We start from the raw sequence: 19,315 nt of genomic DNA on the forward strand, positions 1-19,315 counted from the left end.
AAACATACATCACCATTCATGTTCACAGAAACGTTTCCATCATGAGAAGAGTCAGGACCTGACTCCCCTTTCGAGTAAAAAGCAGCAGATTCAGGCCTTGAACTTGAGCCTGAGTTAACCTTTGCGCCATACATACCAGGGTCTTGTATCTGATCTGTTGGTGTTTCCTTTCGAACCATATTAAGCTCATAAGTTCTGAGCTTGTTTACTGCCGTTTCCAAATCACAAGTTGGAAAGTCTCTGTCTTCTCTCATAAGAACGGTGTACATTTCCCACTTCGGTGGGAGAGCATCGAGAAGCTTTTCAACAATCTCTTCTTCTCGATAGGCAATTGAATAATTGCTAAGCTCTGTCATCAGATGATAGTATCTGGTGATAATATCATCCAGTGATTCGTTCTTCAAAAATTTGAAGACGGAGAACTGGGTCTTTAAGAGTTTAATCTTTGAGGCACGGATACCCACGTTCCCCTCGAATCTATTTTCCAGAGCATCCCAAAGCTCTCTTGCAGAAGTGTACTTTCGGAACGTATGGAGAACCTCTTGAGGGAGTGCCATAGTTATAGCTGCATGGGCCTTACTTTCGGCCTCATACATTTTCTTTTCTTCGTCCTCCATTTTACTGTACTTCTTAACCACGTCACGGCCTTCGTATTGCATGGTTGGAGGGATATATCCATCCTGGATGCATACCCACATTTTGGCATCCTGATATTTAATGTACTGGATGAATCTGTCCTTCCATGCCACGAAGTCTGTTCCTTTCATCAACCTCGGGGCCTTAGTGGCTGACCCCGCCTCAACTTCCATCTTGACCAAATCTGAGATGTTGATTGACGACATCCTTGCGAAAACCTGAAAAACCTGAAACACAAAAAAAATATTAAAACAGCTCAGTAGGCGAAGTTAAGAATAACTTCGCTTGAAAGTTAACTTCGCTGAAAAAAGAACTTCGCTGAATATTAAATTCGCTTGAATTGGCGAAGTTAAAAAATAACTTCGCGTCGCTCAGGCGAACTTATGAGTTAAGCGAACTTGGGTGTAAAGCGAAGTTGCGGATAACCTCGCTAAGGCGAACTTATGAGGTAAGCGAAGTTGTGGTTAACTTCGCTAATCCTTATATCTTCGCCAAAACCCTAATCCCAGTGACGGCAACTTCGCCTGAATAATGGTAACTTCGCCTGATGAACGGTAACTTCGCCCGATGAACAGGGAAGTTTGTTCAGATCTGATTTCGTCAATCCAGCAGCTTCCGATCAATGCAATGGCTTGAAAATGACTGTCAAGCACTAGCAAAACACAATCCCAACAAAAACACGTCCCGCGAATAGGTCAAACGAGACGTTTTCTACACCCGCGTGAAATCCCGAACCACACAATCGAGGTTTTCTACACCAGCTTCCGAACCACACAAACGAGACGTTTTCTACACCAGCTTCCGATCAATGCGTTTGTTTTCTACGTCCCGTTGGCGAAGTTGTTATAACTTCGCCTAGGCGAAGTTGTGCTAACTTCGCCTGTGGCGATCCGCTGGTCAGAATTGCATAGCGACGGTCACAGAATGCACCAACAGTCTCCCCTTTGACCGTTGCTCTCAATTCTAACAAACACGAAAGATCATCTGTTACAAAAATGCACTAACAGACTCCCTCTTAACTGATGATCTTCTGTTTGCAGTCAACCAGCCGTGTCTGAATCTGTCCTGTAGCTTCACAAATCTACCAATCACCCAGCGTCTTCCATATCAGATCTCCCCTTCAGTGTAAGCTTCTCCGACTATAACGATTGAGGTCTTTGAAATGCATGCATCCTCGTGCCAATAGATCATCTCAACCAATCACGTGAGTCCATCTGACTTCACCAACACATGAAGTTGGGCTTCCTCCACAACTTCACCAACTCGTCGGCATACGATAAGGTTTAATCTTCAACTACTCAACATCAAGTGATTAATTTCATCACAAACCACCTTGACAGAATCTAACACATGACCATTAATTAATCTGAAGCATCTTCAATCACCAGGGATAACGATCAGGAACATAGACACTTTAATTCCCGGTTAAATCCAACTTGTTCCAGAATCTTCACTCGTATAAATAAGCATCACGTTTCAGGATCCAATTCTCGAACGCCTTGAAAATAACATAAATAATATGCTCTGACCGCAATCCAGTAATGACGAAAACCTTCAGTTCAATTTGACTTTCTTCGGTTGGTCAACCACGAACAACAACAATTTCATTGCCCACAAACACCCGAATATGTGTCAATATTCAGTTTCAAACAATATCCCATTCACAACCTCAACTCCAAATCCAGAGTTGACACGTATTTGTTCACACGTAAGACCAAGAGATAACAAGATCACTCGTTGACGGAACAACATCTTTGGTCTCACAATAATCGTGTACACCCGGCCATACAGACGAAAACTCCAAACAATAATTTTTTTTTTTTTTTTTTTTTTTTTTTTTTTTACTTCGCCTGACCATAACTTCGCCTGGCCATAACTTCGCCTGGCTGCTAACTTCGCCTAAACCCTAAAATTTAAGCGACAACTTCGCCTGAACCCAATAACTTCGCCTGCTGCGGCTGTTCGGCCGAAAACGCACAGAAACATGCCAGAAACACCAAAAACGCAGATCTCGAACCATAGCGTAAGAGCCTAAGGCTCTGATACCAATTGTAGGTTCCTGGACGCGGATCGTACACGGGATGTCGCTAACAACGCAGGTGCGGAATCCCTGCGTAGGTAGGTTACGAGTGTAGAGATAGAATCACACGAGCAATAAATCAACCACGTTATATTGATAACCGAACACGTGACTCGAGGTCACTATTACAGAGAATAACACGTAACACTCTTAGTGAAAACACTGAAACGTAAACCTAAAACGAACGATCATAAACTGTTTCGCTGAAACAGTTTATATACACGACAACTTCGCCATTGGCGAAGTTGTCAATAACTTCGCTGATTCAACAAGTTCGCCATAGCGAACTTGTTGACAACTTCGCGTATTACACACTAATCATAAACAAAACATAATTACATTACAGACTCGATTACAAATGCTAGACTATGAACTACTGACACACATGTACCAACACTATCCATTATATATACTTATATATGGTGATTAAATTTATAACGATAATTGATTTTTTAAATTAGAATATAAATAGAAATCAAATAGTTTTGTAAATTATAAAAATACGGTAATATAAGTTATGTTTTAAAATTTAGTCAAAATTTAAATCTATATAAAATAATATATTGTAGTCAAATAATAATGGACCATTATTTATAAGGAAAGTCAAACTAAATCAATTGTATTAATAACCTGAAATAATAAAATCAAATATTAATATTGATATTATAGAGTATTTTAATTATAATTAATAACTAGAAAATTTTAAAGGTGTTATCGGAAAAACGAAATTGTGAGAATGACTATGGTACTCGGATTTTTTCGTAGAATTTAAATTGAAATTAGGTTGTATGACTCATGACATTTACCTGAAATTATAAAGTAGAATATTAATATTTATGTTATGGAACATTTGATATTTAATTTATAACCGAAATATTTAAACGTCTTACCGGAAAATAACAAATAATGATAATAACCATGGTATCTCTGTTTTTTATTAAGAAACTATAATCAAATTTTCCGTAAATCAATCAAGTAAATTACCTGAAATAATAAAGTTTTGTTATAACATTGATATTATGAAATATTATAATTATAATTTATAACAAGATAATTTAAATGTGTCTTACCGGAAAAACGAAATAATGATACTGAATATGGATGAAGCTGATTTATATTTAGAACCTAGAATAAAAACATGTATAACAAAAAAACAGGAAAAAACTTCAAATAAATACAAAACACCCATTGCTATAGATATAACACGTAAACGGAAAACCTACCGGAATAACTTACCGAAATAACGTAAATACGTAGAAATATTAGCTTCATCACCGTTTTTGATTTAGAACCTTAACAATGAAAATAAAGATAAAAAGGTTAGATCTACAATAACCGGAAGAAAATATGATGTTGCTGGAAAAACATATAACCTTGCCGGAAAATCATATAACATTGTTGGCCATTAAAGTATAATATATAACCTTACCGAAAAACGATTAATCTCGATCTACATTACCGGAATATAGAAGATGGTGGAGTTAGTAATTAAGCCGAGAGAGAGAGAGGGAAATTAAAATGATTAAAATGATGGTGGAAAATTCTAAGGTTTAGATAGTTTGTGAGATTACACATGGCAGCATAATAGAGACTCTTAGAATGGAAATTTGGTGAGTTGGAAGCCTAGGTGAATAGCCTAGTAGAATGACATGTGGTAAATTGTATTGATTTAATAAATTAGTAAGATATTAACCAAAACCGTCATATGAGCTTTTCTTGAATTACAATTTATACATCATAATAACACAATTAAACTGGCATACACCATCTGCGGGACATCGTGATTCATACCCCATACTTAATTGGCATATAACGATCTGCAAAGCGTCTAACCTCATCGTTTTGTTTCGCGACTGTTCATCTCGTCCTTAGATTCATCATATTTTGAGGTAACTAAACAGTTTAGCATGTTCGTTTTGCTCCGTAATACAAAAGCCCTAATACGAATTGAACAAACAAACAACAGATTCGTCAATTGCGAATTCTAGGGTTTGTGTGGATTTTGGGGATAAACATGTTTCTGGTTTTAATTTATTAGTTTTAAACTTAACCAGATGACACCCCAGCGCAAGTGGTGGGTGCGTTTGTGCTTAACTCCTTGAACCGGCCAGGGGCGTGGGTTCGAGCCCCCTGGACGCGGTTTTTTGGTTATTTATTTTTATTGGTTTTAAAATATTTATTAATTAATTATAATTAATATTGATATCAAATAAACATTTCTTTATATAAAGCTGACATCTTAGAGTCTACGTTTTCTTGTCAATAAATCTCGTTGCAAGTTTTGTATAAATATATGTATGTATGTATGTATGTAGTATAAGTGTATTTTAATAATAAGAAATCCACGTTAATTTATTAAAACCCAACACCAATACTGGTGTTTTTTCGTTGTTTAACGTCCTTTATAAATTTGTTTATATTAATTTTATATATAGAAATATATTATATATATATATACATATATATCATTCTTTAACAATTAGAACGGTTGTATTTTAAACGTACTAACTATACTTATAAAATTTGATTTTCGTTAATAGTCCAAGATGTATACTATATGATAGATATATATATTTTAATGTTTGACTTAAATTAATTAATATATTACAGGATATATTTATATATGTAAACATTTAGTTAAATATTATTTAAATAATTATATAATTATTCAACTCATGTTTATTTAAATAATAATGATTTCATAGTAATAATAACTGTAGAGATCGATCGATCAATAACGTACTAATCACAAATCATAACTCAAATCACATCGAAACTTAACTCATTAAATTATGTTATATCATTTATAATTAATTTATATTATTATATTTAACTAGGAATCCTTGTCGGTGTATCCCGAAGGGTTCATCTTTCTCACATCATCACTTGTTTTTCGTTCATCCGATTAGGTGAGTATCTCACTCCCCCTTTTAACTCAATTTTAACCGTTTTGGGGACTTATGTGTATTTATAGTATTTATGTATTATCTAATATTCAAAACTGCAACTGTTAATCTTTGTGTGTATATCAGTTTATGCCTAACTTACTATTTGCTTACTTGCTTTATTTGAACCGCATTCGGAGAGGTCCAACATATCCTCAGTCTAGTATGATCATACGACCGTCGTAGTGGCCGGCGTCCGACGCATTGACAATGGTTTCACCGACACCTCATTTTTGGTAACCAATGCCCATTCGCATGGAAACGGTTTAGCCCTTTCTTTATGGTTGATTGTTTGTGTATGTGCTATGGTTTAACTGTTTATCTCACAAGAATAGTTTGCATCTTTCTTTATTTATTATATATTATTACTGTTGTGTCTTAAATTGGTGTTTTACTCGCTCAACATGTGTTGTTGACAAAAATATATTTTATACGCATTTGCAGGTTATCAGCTTGGTTGTTTAGCAAGATGAAGATCACGTAGAGATGTTTTTTTAGAATACAAACTTAATTAATCATTGTTGTAATTGTTTTATACGTGATGTACTTAACTGTAATTGTTTATTTAAATATATTTAATAGATATAATTTCCAATATTGCATGATAATAACCTTTGAAAAGCTGTGAGCAATCAGTTCCCGTCCCGACATTTCCGCCGTATGTTGGGGTGTGACATCTTACACTTTTCATATTAAGTTGTGTGTACCATATCCGGCTGATCTGCATAGAAGTGATTCTTTGTGCGAGAAACGTAATAAGTTGTGTGTTTGATTTTATTATTATTATTATAAACACTACTTTTAATTATATTTATGGGAGATTAAAAAAACCTATTTGATCCTTTTAAGCAATGACATCTAACTGTTTAACATAGATTTCATATTATTTGATCAATAAATAAAGTATACATACATTCAGAGGTATCTTTTTTAATCAATTTTCACTGGACCAGCTCCTACCCACTACCTTCCGGCCACTTTCAAAGGTTTTAGCATTGTTCTACTTTTTCTAAGTGGCCCAGATCATGTAATAAAAGTCACCTTTTAGTAATATAATTAATTAACTAACTAATAAAGTAAAGTCGAGAAATACCACTACAATGATGAATGGCCATTACGCGTAATTAAGTAAACAATTAGCATTGCTTTATCTTTATGATCTTTGTCTTTTTTTTTATTATGCAGAAAGAACCTTTATCTTCTATAGAGTAGTAAACCGTCTACAGGATTATGAGTCTCTTATCGGTTCATATAATATTCCTTCAAGCCATGGCATTTACTTCGGCGTCATTCGTTCAAAAGAGCTTCGAGCATGATGTCTTTTTACGTTTAAGGGGTGAAGACACCCGTAAGAACTTTGTTGATCATCTCTACATGCTCTACAACGGAAAAATATTAACACTTATAAAGGTGAGCTATTTGGACTAAAAGCCATGTGTTGTGCATTTGATTTTTGTCCAATGATTGATTGACATAATTAAGTTATGGGAGGCATGAAGATTCAATCTTCTTTTATGGATGACTGAGCCATAAAAAAAGTTATATTGAAGTGTAAAATTAATAAAAAAAATTAAGCTTATATCTCCTTTTGATTCCTTAATATAAAATCTATAATTTGTATTTTGTTACAAGCCTTCTGTTGCAAGGTTTACTTTGAAAATTAAACAGTAGCTGACTAAAAGAATTATTTAACATATTTATTTGGAGCAAAAGTAATAATTTAAGGGGTGCGATCTTCATACACCACCCCTATGGTAACTGTGCAGGCCTATATGACACGCATAGTCCTATGCGAGTCATATAGGTCTTCAACAACTCAGGTATACAGCCCGTATAGCCCTATACGAGCCTCGTATCCATGGTGGTGTATGAAGATGTTTTGCCTAATTTAATTCCCTACATTTTTTTTTGCCATGAATAGTCAGTTTAGAAGTCGTATCTTATCTTCACCAAAAAAGGGGCTTCACTCCTCAACCTAAGTGAACGTACATATTTTCCACTCAAATATCCAACTCTTGAAGGCATATTCGATCATCTCTTACAAGTTTATTTGCAATCAGATCATACAAATTTCATTGCATTCGATCATTGAAGCTTACAATCAATGGCGTCTACTTCAATTTCATCCGTTCAAAAGTGCTTCAAGTATGATGTCTTTATAAGTTTCAGGGGTGAAGACACACGTAAGAACTTTGTTGATCATCTCTATCATGCTCTTCACCAGAAAGGCATTATAACTTACAAAGATGATGAAAAAATCAAGAAAGGGGAAAGGATTAAGGAGCAACTCGTCAGATCCATTGAAGGCTCTGAGATTTTACATAATAGTTTTCTCCAAGAACTATGCAGCTTCATCATGGTGCTTAGACGAACTCGTAAAGATCATGGAGTGCCAAAAGACGATGGAGCAGACTGCTTACCCCATCTTCTATGATGTAGAGCCCACTGAAGTCAGGCACCAAAGTGGGGTAGTTGGAGAAGCCTTTGCGAAACATGAAAAGGGCAGTTGGAGCTCTGCTCTACCTCTCCAACGTCTTTTTTATATTGTAGCATCTTGTTGTAACAGATCTTCTTCTTCAATATTGAACGGTTTCATAGACGATCTGGTAGCATCTTTATATATGTATTTGTTCTACTTATATTATTCAGTGAATGATTTGTGTTTTATAGTAGAAGAAGTTTCTGATTCAAATATTTTGTCATTGTTTTGTTAAAACTTGTCCATATCATTTCGCACTTTGCCAAACAGGAAAATGAAGATGATGTTGGAAAATGGAGGAATGCTCTGAATGAAGCGGCGGGGTTGGCGGGGATGGAGTTGAAGAACACTTTCAATGGGTATTCTTCATTTTTTTTCTTTCAAATTTGTGTTTAATAGGTACATCAATGTCATCTCATGTTTCATGTAGGATTCCGAGTAATCTAATTGAATCTTATTTAACATAGGCATGAAGCCAAATTTATACAACAAATTGTTCATGATGTTTCACTAAAGCTACGCTTCACTAACCCATGTGATGATGGGAAGTTAGTAGGCATGGAGACCCGGGTGAAGGATGTAGTTTCATCTTTAGAAATTGGTTCCGATGATGTCCGCATGATAGGGATCAAGGGGATGGGAGGTGGTGGAAAGACAACTTTGGCGAGAGCTGTTTTTGATCATATTTCCATTTGGTTTGAGGGTAAAAGCTTTGTTGAGAACGTGAGGGAAGTTTCAAAAGGCTCGTTGTCTGGTTTGAAGGAATTGCAAAAACAGGTCCTTTCAGCTTTGTTAAATGATCAAATCGTAGCTAGTGTTTCTGATGGGAAAAGTATAATGAAAAAGATTATGCCTAGTACAAAAGTTCTTCTTGTTCTAGACGATGTGGATGATATAGAGCAACTTGAGGCGTTAGCAGGTGAGCTCACTTGGTTTAAGCCAGGAAGTAGAATCATCATTACAACAAGAGATGAGCAAGTATTGGTAGCACACCGAATAAAATTTATTCATGATGTCAATTTGTTATCGGATCATGAAGCAATTTGCCTCTTCAGTGCATTTGGGAAAGAGATTCCTACTCAAGGGTATGAAGAGCTATCAAGAAAAGTTGTACATTATGCTGCGGGTCTTCCTTTAACTATCAAAGTTTTGGGTTCACATCTTTGTGATAGAAGTGAGCATGAATGGGCAGATGCCATAGAAAGACTAAAAACAATTCCGTTGGACAAGACTTGAAAAGATTGGAAATAAGTTATAATGGTCTAGAGAATGATCAGAAAGAAATATTCCTAGATGTTGTATGCTTATTGAAATATGAAAAAAAAGACCATGCAGTTAGAATACTTGAAAGTTGTGGATTTAATGCTCACATTGGTTTAAGTGTTCTTGTGCAGAAATCATTGATAACTATTTCTAATTTTGACCGCTTGGGTTTCCATGACCATATTCAAGAAATGGGTTGGAATATTGTCCGGCGTTTTCACCCTAATGAGCCTAGCCGACATAGTCGATTATGGATTAAAGAGGAAGTTGAAGATATATTGATTAATGAATCGGTAAGTTTCAAGTTTATACGCATTGTGGAGGACTAGAACATTTTATTTTTTTTGTGATTAAAGATTCACATGAGCTTTTATTTATAGGGTACCGAAGAAACAAAATGTATAAAATTGGAGTGTCACGATGTCGATCCAACAATTATTTTGAAAGGTCTAAGAAAGATGAAAGAACTTAGATTTATTTACATGCCATATGGACCTAGAGAATGGAAAGTTTATGAAGTTGGCGAATACTTACCTGATGCTTTGCGATCTCTATGTTGGCATAGATACCCTTTTTGGTCTTTACCCAAAACATTTAGAGCAAATAAGCTTGTTAACCTTGAAATGTGTCAGGGAAATATTTCTCAACCCTGGGAAGTGGGAGAAAGAAAGGTAGAATAATGCAAGATTGAATGATTGGTTTGCATGGTTCTTTATTATGCTCATTGTTTTTTTCACTACACTGATATTCATCTTTCTTGTTTCTTCTTAATTATAATAGGTTTTTTATAAGCTCAGATACCTCAACCTCAGCTGGTCAAAGTTGAAAAGCTTTGACCTTGGGATGACTCCACATCTCGAGAAGTTAGTTCTTGAAGGATGTCATGACTTTGTAGTACTCCACATGCTCAATGAATGTCCCAATCTCAAATTCCTCAACCTCTCTCATTCTAAGGTGAGTAACCTTAACCTCGGGATGACTCCACATATAGAGGAGTTAATACTTGTAGGATGTTCTTATCTTCAAGAAATTCATGCTCCAGTCAGCTGCCTAAAAAAGCTTCTCTACTTAAACTTAAAAGGTTGCTTGAGGTTTGATTATTTTTTGGTTGACAAACCGATTGTATTTCCTAGTCAGGATTCTTTAGCCAAGTTAAAATTGTATGCAATGCCCCTAGATATGTGTCCACTACATCCTAACAGCGCTATGCCAAAGTTTCAGTTTAGATGCGAATACGATGAACCTCTACCCTCATCGATTGGAAATCTTGAGAAGCTTCTTTCTTTTGGTCTATGTTCTTGCACAAACCTTGAGTCTTTTTCAACAACTATATGTGGTTTACGACAGTTAAGAGAGCTTACACTTAAAGGCAAAATTCCTAAGGTGCCCGAGGATCTGGACCGGATACAATGCCTTGAAAAGCTATGTTTTGTGAGTATTGAAGAGATTAAGCAGCTTCCAGATAGCATTTATATGTTAAAACATCTGAAATCACTTGAAATTGACTATTGTTTGCTTCTAGAGCAGTTACCCAAAGATCTTGGCAGATTAGAGTGTTTAGAGGAGTTACACCTGATGGATTGCATATCCTTACGAGATATTCCGAACAGTATCTGTAAGATGAAAAGTTTGACGTGTCTAGATCTCTCTGGTTGTCATCAAATTGAGCAATTTCCTGAGGAACTTGGATGTTTAGAACGTTTAGAGAAGTTAGACCTAAGCTATTGTAGATCCTTACGAGATATCCCGAGTAGTATCTCTAAGACAAAAAGTTTAAGATATTTAAATCTCTTCGGTTGTCATCAGGTTGAGAAATTGCCAGAGGATCTTGGGTGTTTAGAATGTTTAGAGAAGTTAGACCTTAAGGAATGTATATCCTTACGAGATATCACAAACAATCTGTAGGATGAAAAGTTTAACATATCTTGATCTCTCTGGTTGCCATCAAGTTGAGAAACTACCAGAGGAACTTGGTTGTTTAGAACATTTAGAGATGTTAGACCTAAGCTATTGTAGATCCTTACTATATATTCCGAACGGTATCTCTAAGATGAAATGTTTAACATATTTAAATCTCTCCGGATGTCATAAAATTAATAAATTACCAGAGGAACTTGGGCATTTAGAATGTTTAGAGAAGTTAGACCTAAAGGAATGTAGATCCTTACGTGATATCCCAAACAGTATCTGTAAGATCAAAAGTTTAACATATTTGAATCTCTTCTCTTGTAATCAACTTGAGAAATTGCCCGAGGAACTTGGATATTTAGAACGTGTAGAGAAGTTAGACCTAAGCCAGTGTAGATCCTTAAAAGACATCCCCAACGGTATCTGTAAGATGAAATGTTTAACATATTTAAATCTCACGAAGTGTCATCAAGTTGGGAAATTGCCTGAGGAACTTGGGAGTTTAGAATGTTTGAAAGTGTTGAATTTAGACGGTGCGGGCATAAGTCATCTTCCACAGAGTATTTATCATATGGAAGGTCTGCATATTTATGGATCCAAGGGGCAGCTTGAGTCTTATGGTTTTTCATCCTTGACAGAACAACTGTGGAACACATACTATGTAGAGCTGTAAATTAGATTCAAAGTCCAGCCGCTGAAAATTTGAATTTGTGATTTATAGAATGTAACCGGGACTTTATGTTAGATTTTTACATCGTTTGAAATTTTTAATTGTTCTTTCCAGCCAGATATTAGTATAGTCTGGGCTTGATATGAAATTTTTAATTCACTATGACTGTGACGTTCTGTTCTCTTTAACTGACTTTAATCTTGAATGGAATTATGTTTTAGGTTTTTCATTTTTGATAATTTTGTTTAGGGTGATTAATATCTTAAAGTTTTTTGCCATGTATTATTAAAATGTCTTTGAAAAAATAATTATCATAATGTAATCCGATTTTGGAGACCCAATCGATTTAATCATGGATTCAAGCAAGTGGATGTTAAATTGAGTACAGTTAGGGGAGAGATGAATTGCCAATAACTGATTCTCCACAATCAACAAGCAATTCTTGATAATAAACTGCGGGCACACGCATGATGTAATATTTTGTACGAGTCAAACCGAGTTGGATAAAACTGAGATCACTCCAAAATATTTCTTCCATGAATTTAATTTCTTACAACTAGTTGGTACAAGTAGTTTGATGAAGTTCTTAATTTTTCAATAAAATGATTTGAATGGTGTTATTCGTTAATAAAATAAAAATAATCTGAAACACATGATACTATGATAGTATGATGTTGCTTCTCACTATAAAAATCCCGCCCGAATGGTTTCCTCTTCTGATCGTTAAAAACTCAGCAGCAAAGTCTAGATTTGGATCAAAACCTGTGAAACCGAACTGAACTGCTCAAATTGGCGGTTAACTGACCAAAACAGGTTTCAAACCGAACCGGTTGACTTTTTGTTGACCAAACCGAACTGGTTTTCACTTTGGAACCGGTTTGTGCACCTCTAGTACAACTGCTGACACTAAAAGGGAACTTTTACATTAAACTTAATCGTCTCAAGTTTTTCGTGATTAGTGTTCACTTTAGGCATCATGTATCTGAAGTAGGACATCATATTAGAAATTGATTGTAACAATTCTGAATTTCCGATTCCAAGGAACTTGTAAATTAAGTTCTAGAGGATAAATATTTTAGTGCTTTCTGTTTTTTTTTCTTTTCTTCTGTAGTTTAGATGACTGTGGAATTAGTATAGATGTTTCTTGTTTGTACGATTATTTTGCATATTGGACTAATCAGTTTGGAATAGGATAAGCTACTTTTAAACTGATTTTCAGAAACCGATCATTTTACTCTAAAATGATCAAGTAATCATCTTTTATTTCACAGTAATCAGATGTTCAGTTTGAGTATACAATTCCAAACACCGCCTTTTTAAGAATGAAGAACGACTATATGCACAAATATTGACACTCTAATATCACAAACAGGCAACATGCTAACACAGTACATTGCATTGTTACACCATTTGTCAAATGAGTTTTACATTCACACCAAGTATGTTATTATGTTGTATGTATGCATGCAAAATCTCTTATTTGTTTATATTATTACATTAGCTCAAAACCACATCGAACTGCACCACGCGCACCTCTAGTAAACACAACATTCTTCTACATTATGTTTCCAAAATATGTTTCTCTGTAACATGTTATCTTAGAAGTAAAAAAAAAAACAGGTGACCGATTCGCGTTATGTGACAGGAATGGGAGAGGCAAAAGCCCGGTAGGAGGCCCGATATCTTTCCTCAGTTTAGTCAACCGGTAGTGGGTCGTAAATCGTTTTATTATTATTCTTTTTTAAGCCGGTAGTTAGGGGTGTGAATTTGTGATACGTCGTGAATGTAACACGAATTTCGTGGGTTTGGATTTAGTATAAAAATGTCAGTTTCGTGTCAAATCCAGTAGAATGTTTTGTTAAACGTGTTGTGTTTGTCGACCGGCTGTTTGGTCAAAATTGAGTCAAAGTAAGAATTATATTCCTTGTTTTTTTGTTTGTAACTAAACCGATTTGTTTTTGGTTTGAAACTAACCAATTTGTTTGTTTTTATTAGTTTGGTTGGTAAATGTTATTTATGTTTGGATTAGACATGGATAAACGAGTGGGTCGGTTTGGGTGACGGGTCATACCGCGCTCTAGAACGAACTGATTAAACTTGTTTAATTTGGTTCCAGTTAGAACGGGTTAATGCCAAAACAGGTTTGGGTCAAAGTGAAAACAAGCAGATTTATCATCAAACTACAAAAATCAAAACCATTACTACTTGACTACTAATGTCAAGCACATTGCAGATCAACAAACTTAAATGTGGTTATTCCATCCATTTAGAGGTGTTCAAGGTTCCGTCCTGCCATAAAACGAATCTGTCGGGTTTCCGGGGTTGGTCGCATGGCCAAACGGACTTGACTAGAGCACTTTGATTTTGGCGGTTTGTTCAGTTTTTATTAGCATGTAATCGTACCATTAGATATTCAAAAGCTCTGTAAAACGGTATGTTTAAAAAAAATGGAAGCACAAAATCGGTTCAAATGAATAATTTATGTGTAGAGTCGAAAATACTTATGCGCAACCTATATTAGTTTTATAATGGATCATATTTTTTACATTGAAATTTAATTTTATTAAAGCTATGTAGATTGAATAAATATATATCTTAAATATTTTTGCCAGCCTGGTTTGACGACCAATTTCGGACATTATAAGCCGAACCGGTTCATTCTTGATTCAACTGAACCGGTTCGATGATTTAACTAAAGACAATGATGATAAAAATTATACAATAACTAATGGTTTGACACAATCACCACCTGATCTCCTCCCCTCACAAGTCCAATCCTCCCCCACCGGAGACTACATTAACACTTGACCCAACGTCTAGCAAATTATCAGGATCACACCTCTCTGCTTCATTTTCTTCCACTGCAACGACTTCCTCCTACATGTCTTTCTCTATCGGATTTTTAGAAACCCCTCAAAGGTTCAAATTCTTAACACCTTTTTTTTAACTTCTAACACTAAATCTTTTATATGTCAAGTGAATCATATCAAATACTTTGAAAGTTGGAAAAACATCCAAGCCAAAATTGACATAACATGAACTCTTTTTCGTTGCTTGCCCACTCTCAAATCTCAAATCGTTATGAATACCTAGCGATTCTTACGCTATAACAATATGAACTAGAGCGATTATTATTATTCTAGTTCAAAACTATCGTAATAATAGTTGCTCTACTTCTTCTTACACTTTTCATACTAAGTTGTGTGTACCATATCCGGTCTATATTAGAAGTGATTCTTAGTGCAAGAGTTGTGATAAGAGATAAAACCAAACATACTATTTATTTTTGTAAATACAAGGGTATATTGGTCAAATGTGATGGGTATTTTTGGTAACTAATAATGATTAATGGCTTTAAAAAATGGTGGTTACTAATTAAGGTAAGTTAAAAATTACTATTATTATTATTATTATTATCTCAAATGTTAATCATTTAAATTTATTTATTCTAAAATCATTTTAAATCTAAAACATACTAATAATTAATTTTTTCTATTTGATCTCACATGATTTTAGTCTAAAACATGACTAATAATTAATATTTTTTATTTGATCCCAAATGTGAGGTGTTTTTTACTTGTATTTAATTTGCATCAACTAATGTAGTGTACGCATATCTAACATAGTGTTGATATGGCTATGTAATGTAATGTAGACATATTTTCAAATGCTATCATAATCAATATAGTGTATGCGTATCTAATGTGATGAAGATACATAATGTAGTGTAATATGGTTACGTAATGTAAGCAAAATTAATGTTGTGTAGGCATTAGTTTGCTTATATAGCGTAGTGCTATAAAAAAATGTAGACCTATCTTAATATATCTAACTATCTATATAATTGTCTACCATGAAATCCTATGTGTCGCTCTCATGTTGTTCCCTCCATTCTCTAGAGCCACCAGATTGCTTGATTTCTAAATGGAGGATTCTCATGCATTTGACCCGAATTCATGGGTATGGGTCTCAGCAAACCCGGATAGTCTTTAAATGAGTTATAACATCTCATTTATTTGTGAAACTGTTTCATAATCAAACAATAATTTTCACGGGTCATGGGTCTCACTAAACCCAAATAACACTTAAACGGGTTATAACATCTCATTTATTAGTGAAATAAGCCCTTAATAATCAAAGAATAATTTCCACGAGTTATGGGTCTTACCGAACCCTAGCTAATAGCCCTCAAATAGGTTATAAGATCTCATTTATTGGTAAACACTTTCATCATCAAACCCTAATTTAATTTCTCTCCTTTACATGTTCTCCGATGTTGGTCTATTATCTCCATCGCCGGTTAACTTCCAATACTACCACCACCGTCTACTATATCAACGTCCCCTTTTTCATTAGACAAATATTTGTGTTCATGTTTGTTTATTTAAAAAAATTAACATGCTCGTGTTCGTTTATGTTTGTTCGTTAAAAATCTAAAAAATAAACATCTTAATTGAAAAAACCCAAACGTTATAAAATATAATAACAAACTAATATATATGTGTTAAATTAAAACTAAATTACGTTAAAAATAAAATAAATCATCATAAAATAGCAAAAAGATTAAAAACAAAAACTTAGATAAACTCCCGTAACACGGGAGGATCAAACTAGTTATTAATATATTTATGTATCACAAAACATTATTAAGAGCAAAAGTAGCTTTGGAAAACTCATGAACTATGCCATACATTTTAATAGTATGTAGGCCTAATTATATGAAAATAAGCGTACACTAAAGCTTCATATTAATAGTTTACTTAGTTGATTAAGTTATACAACTTAAAATGCCCACACTACATACGGATATGGTTATTCACGAGTCAAGTCAGGGTGGCTTCAAGCTCGAGCTTGAAATTAAAGGAGGAAACTCAGCGAGATTTGAGCTCGATTTTGAAGTTAAACGAGCCTAAGATCGAGCCAACAAGCTGAGCCATGACCTGGATCGAGCCATGGTCGAATTTGCGCAGTTACAAAATGAGCCAACTTAGGTCAGGTTGTTTCAAATCAAATTTTTAAATAGTTTTATTTGATCTTTTATCAAGCGAGCCACGAGCCCAAACTTTAAGCCACGTCATTTTGAACAACCAAACGTACGGACCAATCAAGTGCCCTTTGGTTAAGGTATTACAAAACATTTAAGTTACGGTATTAATAATTACCATTTTGTCATGCTGAATCTAAACCATTAATTACACATAATCAATGGACATGAATTTTCTCTCATTTCTTCTTCCTATAAAATCTCTTAATTTGTTTCCGAGTTCACTTAATGAGAGAAAAGAAACAAATTTGTTTTCATTTGTTTCCTATTTTATCTTTCATTTCTTTTCTTCTCATTTTTTTTCAAATTGGAAAGAAAACGTTGTCTTCCAACTTGCTCTTTATTTCTCTTTGTTTTCCTCCCATATGTTTTCTTTTCCTCTATCTAATGAAACTCAGGAACCCAACTTTTTCTCTTTCGGTTCTTTCCATTCCTTTTAAAAAAACCCTCTGTAACACAATAATTTTTCTTCTTTCCTTCCATTTCATTTCTTTTCCATCCTTAAATGAACTTAAGAACATAGTGTTATCGCATAAACCACCCCCTAAAGGGATGGGATCAACACAAAGCTCCTTTAAAAGAGAGAACTAGATAACCAATTAACTCGCAAAAACTTAATTTAAAAAATATTTTTAATTTTTATCTTTCATCCTTCTTATATGTTATTATTCTTTACCAAAAATTAGAAAAATAAAAAATGTCGATCGCGAAATTACATATATTGCATATTTGTAATATTATTTTATTACATCTATGTAAATTTGTTATATTACATATATATGTAACTAGATAGCAACCCGCCGCGTTACGATGATGGAAACGAATTCTGTTGGTATCAGCTAGGTTCGTGCCTATACATACATTAACCCCAAAACACAAATTAGTAAACACCTTGTATGGTAGAATACCCTTATAACATAGTATACAAACACTATACATATTTAAAACAATGTTTATTAGGTCGATAAAACATAGTCGTTGCATTTGATCAGTACCATCTATGTCTGTTATGTTTCGGAACTAAACCTAAAAAATAGTTACGCCAAGTTACCAATATTAAGACAAAAACATTGGCGTTACTGCGACAACTCGATACGAATTCCATCGGTATCAATTAGGTACATTACGCGTATGAAAACTAAACATAAAATATAATTTTGTCATATTTAAAAAAAATAAACAAATAATACAAAATTAAAAAACCTAATCAATAAATAGATGGATAACTTTAAGATAACTTAAAAAAAACATAAAAAGATGAAAGCTACCCCTTTAAGAGGGACTTGAACTTGGGCATACAATGGGGAGACAAGATTTAGGAAGCTTTGCATCAACCATCAAACCAACACAACAATTTGAATAATTTTTGAAACTAATTATATAAATAGTCAAAGTCATACCTAAACTTTGTGGCACCAAACTTCTTAATTATACTAATTTATAACTATAATTATAGTAGTGATATAATGCAATAATAATGTCATAGTGCATAAAGAATTGATCAAGTGAGGGTTTCTATTTAAAGAGAGAACTAATAAAGAACTCACAAAAACTCAACCCAAACATGGTTTTATTTAGATCTCATTATATATATTACACTTTCAAACTTTTTTAGCGTAATGGGTTGTACCCTGTGAAACTAAAACTTGTACAAACTCTACTTCATTATACTCTTTCCACGTATCAATACATGTGTCTACTTCATCATAATCTTTTCACGTGTAATGTCATTTCCACCATCATCCAATCAGCCCATTCTTCACATTTCCTACCGTCATTTCATCGCACACACTAAATCGATTTGGTACGTCCAAGAAAGCTAAATCAACTTCTCTCTCTCAAACGCATCATAGGCTGACAATTAATTATTATGGACGGCATTGTATGATATTCAACGTTGACATGGAAAACATTGTATATATCAAGACGATCAAACGTTGAACAACACGAGTCAACCATATATTTATCATTTGTTTGATATTCAATTGTATCCCATTAATTTGACATTCTAACATTTACATTGATGCTACGGCAGGTATGGTTTCAGTCACTTTGTTTGATGATTTTCTCAGTGAAGTCGGAGTTCCAGGTAATTTTTATAGGCTTGTGTATCATCCATAGCCATTTTTTTTTACAATTTCTGCTTATGCTTGGCAAAAATACATATGTTATGAGGGGCGCATAAGCAAGTCAATAAGTAACTAAAAGTTGGTCTATCATGGTGAACGATTTGGTCTATATAGCAAGGTAAAACCTTAATTTCCACTACCTTTACAGCATAAGAATGTGC

General features: G+C 34.3%; 1 pseudogene; it reads left to right on the forward strand.

Annotated features, from left to right (window-relative positions):
* The first annotated feature begins 7,740 nt into the window (after positions 1-7,740).
* LOC143622452 (TMV resistance protein N-like) lies at positions 7,741-11,984 on the forward strand (annotated as a pseudogene).
* The last annotated feature ends 7,331 nt before the right edge of the window (positions 11,985-19,315 follow it).

Source organism: Bidens hawaiensis, unplaced genomic scaffold (genome assembly GCF_021521415.1).
Source record: "Bidens hawaiensis isolate Kalapana, Puna unplaced genomic scaffold, B.hawaiensis_p1.1 tig00003141_1, whole genome shotgun sequence".
Classification (NCBI taxonomy): Eukaryota; Viridiplantae; Streptophyta; class Magnoliopsida; order Asterales; family Asteraceae; genus Bidens; species Bidens hawaiensis.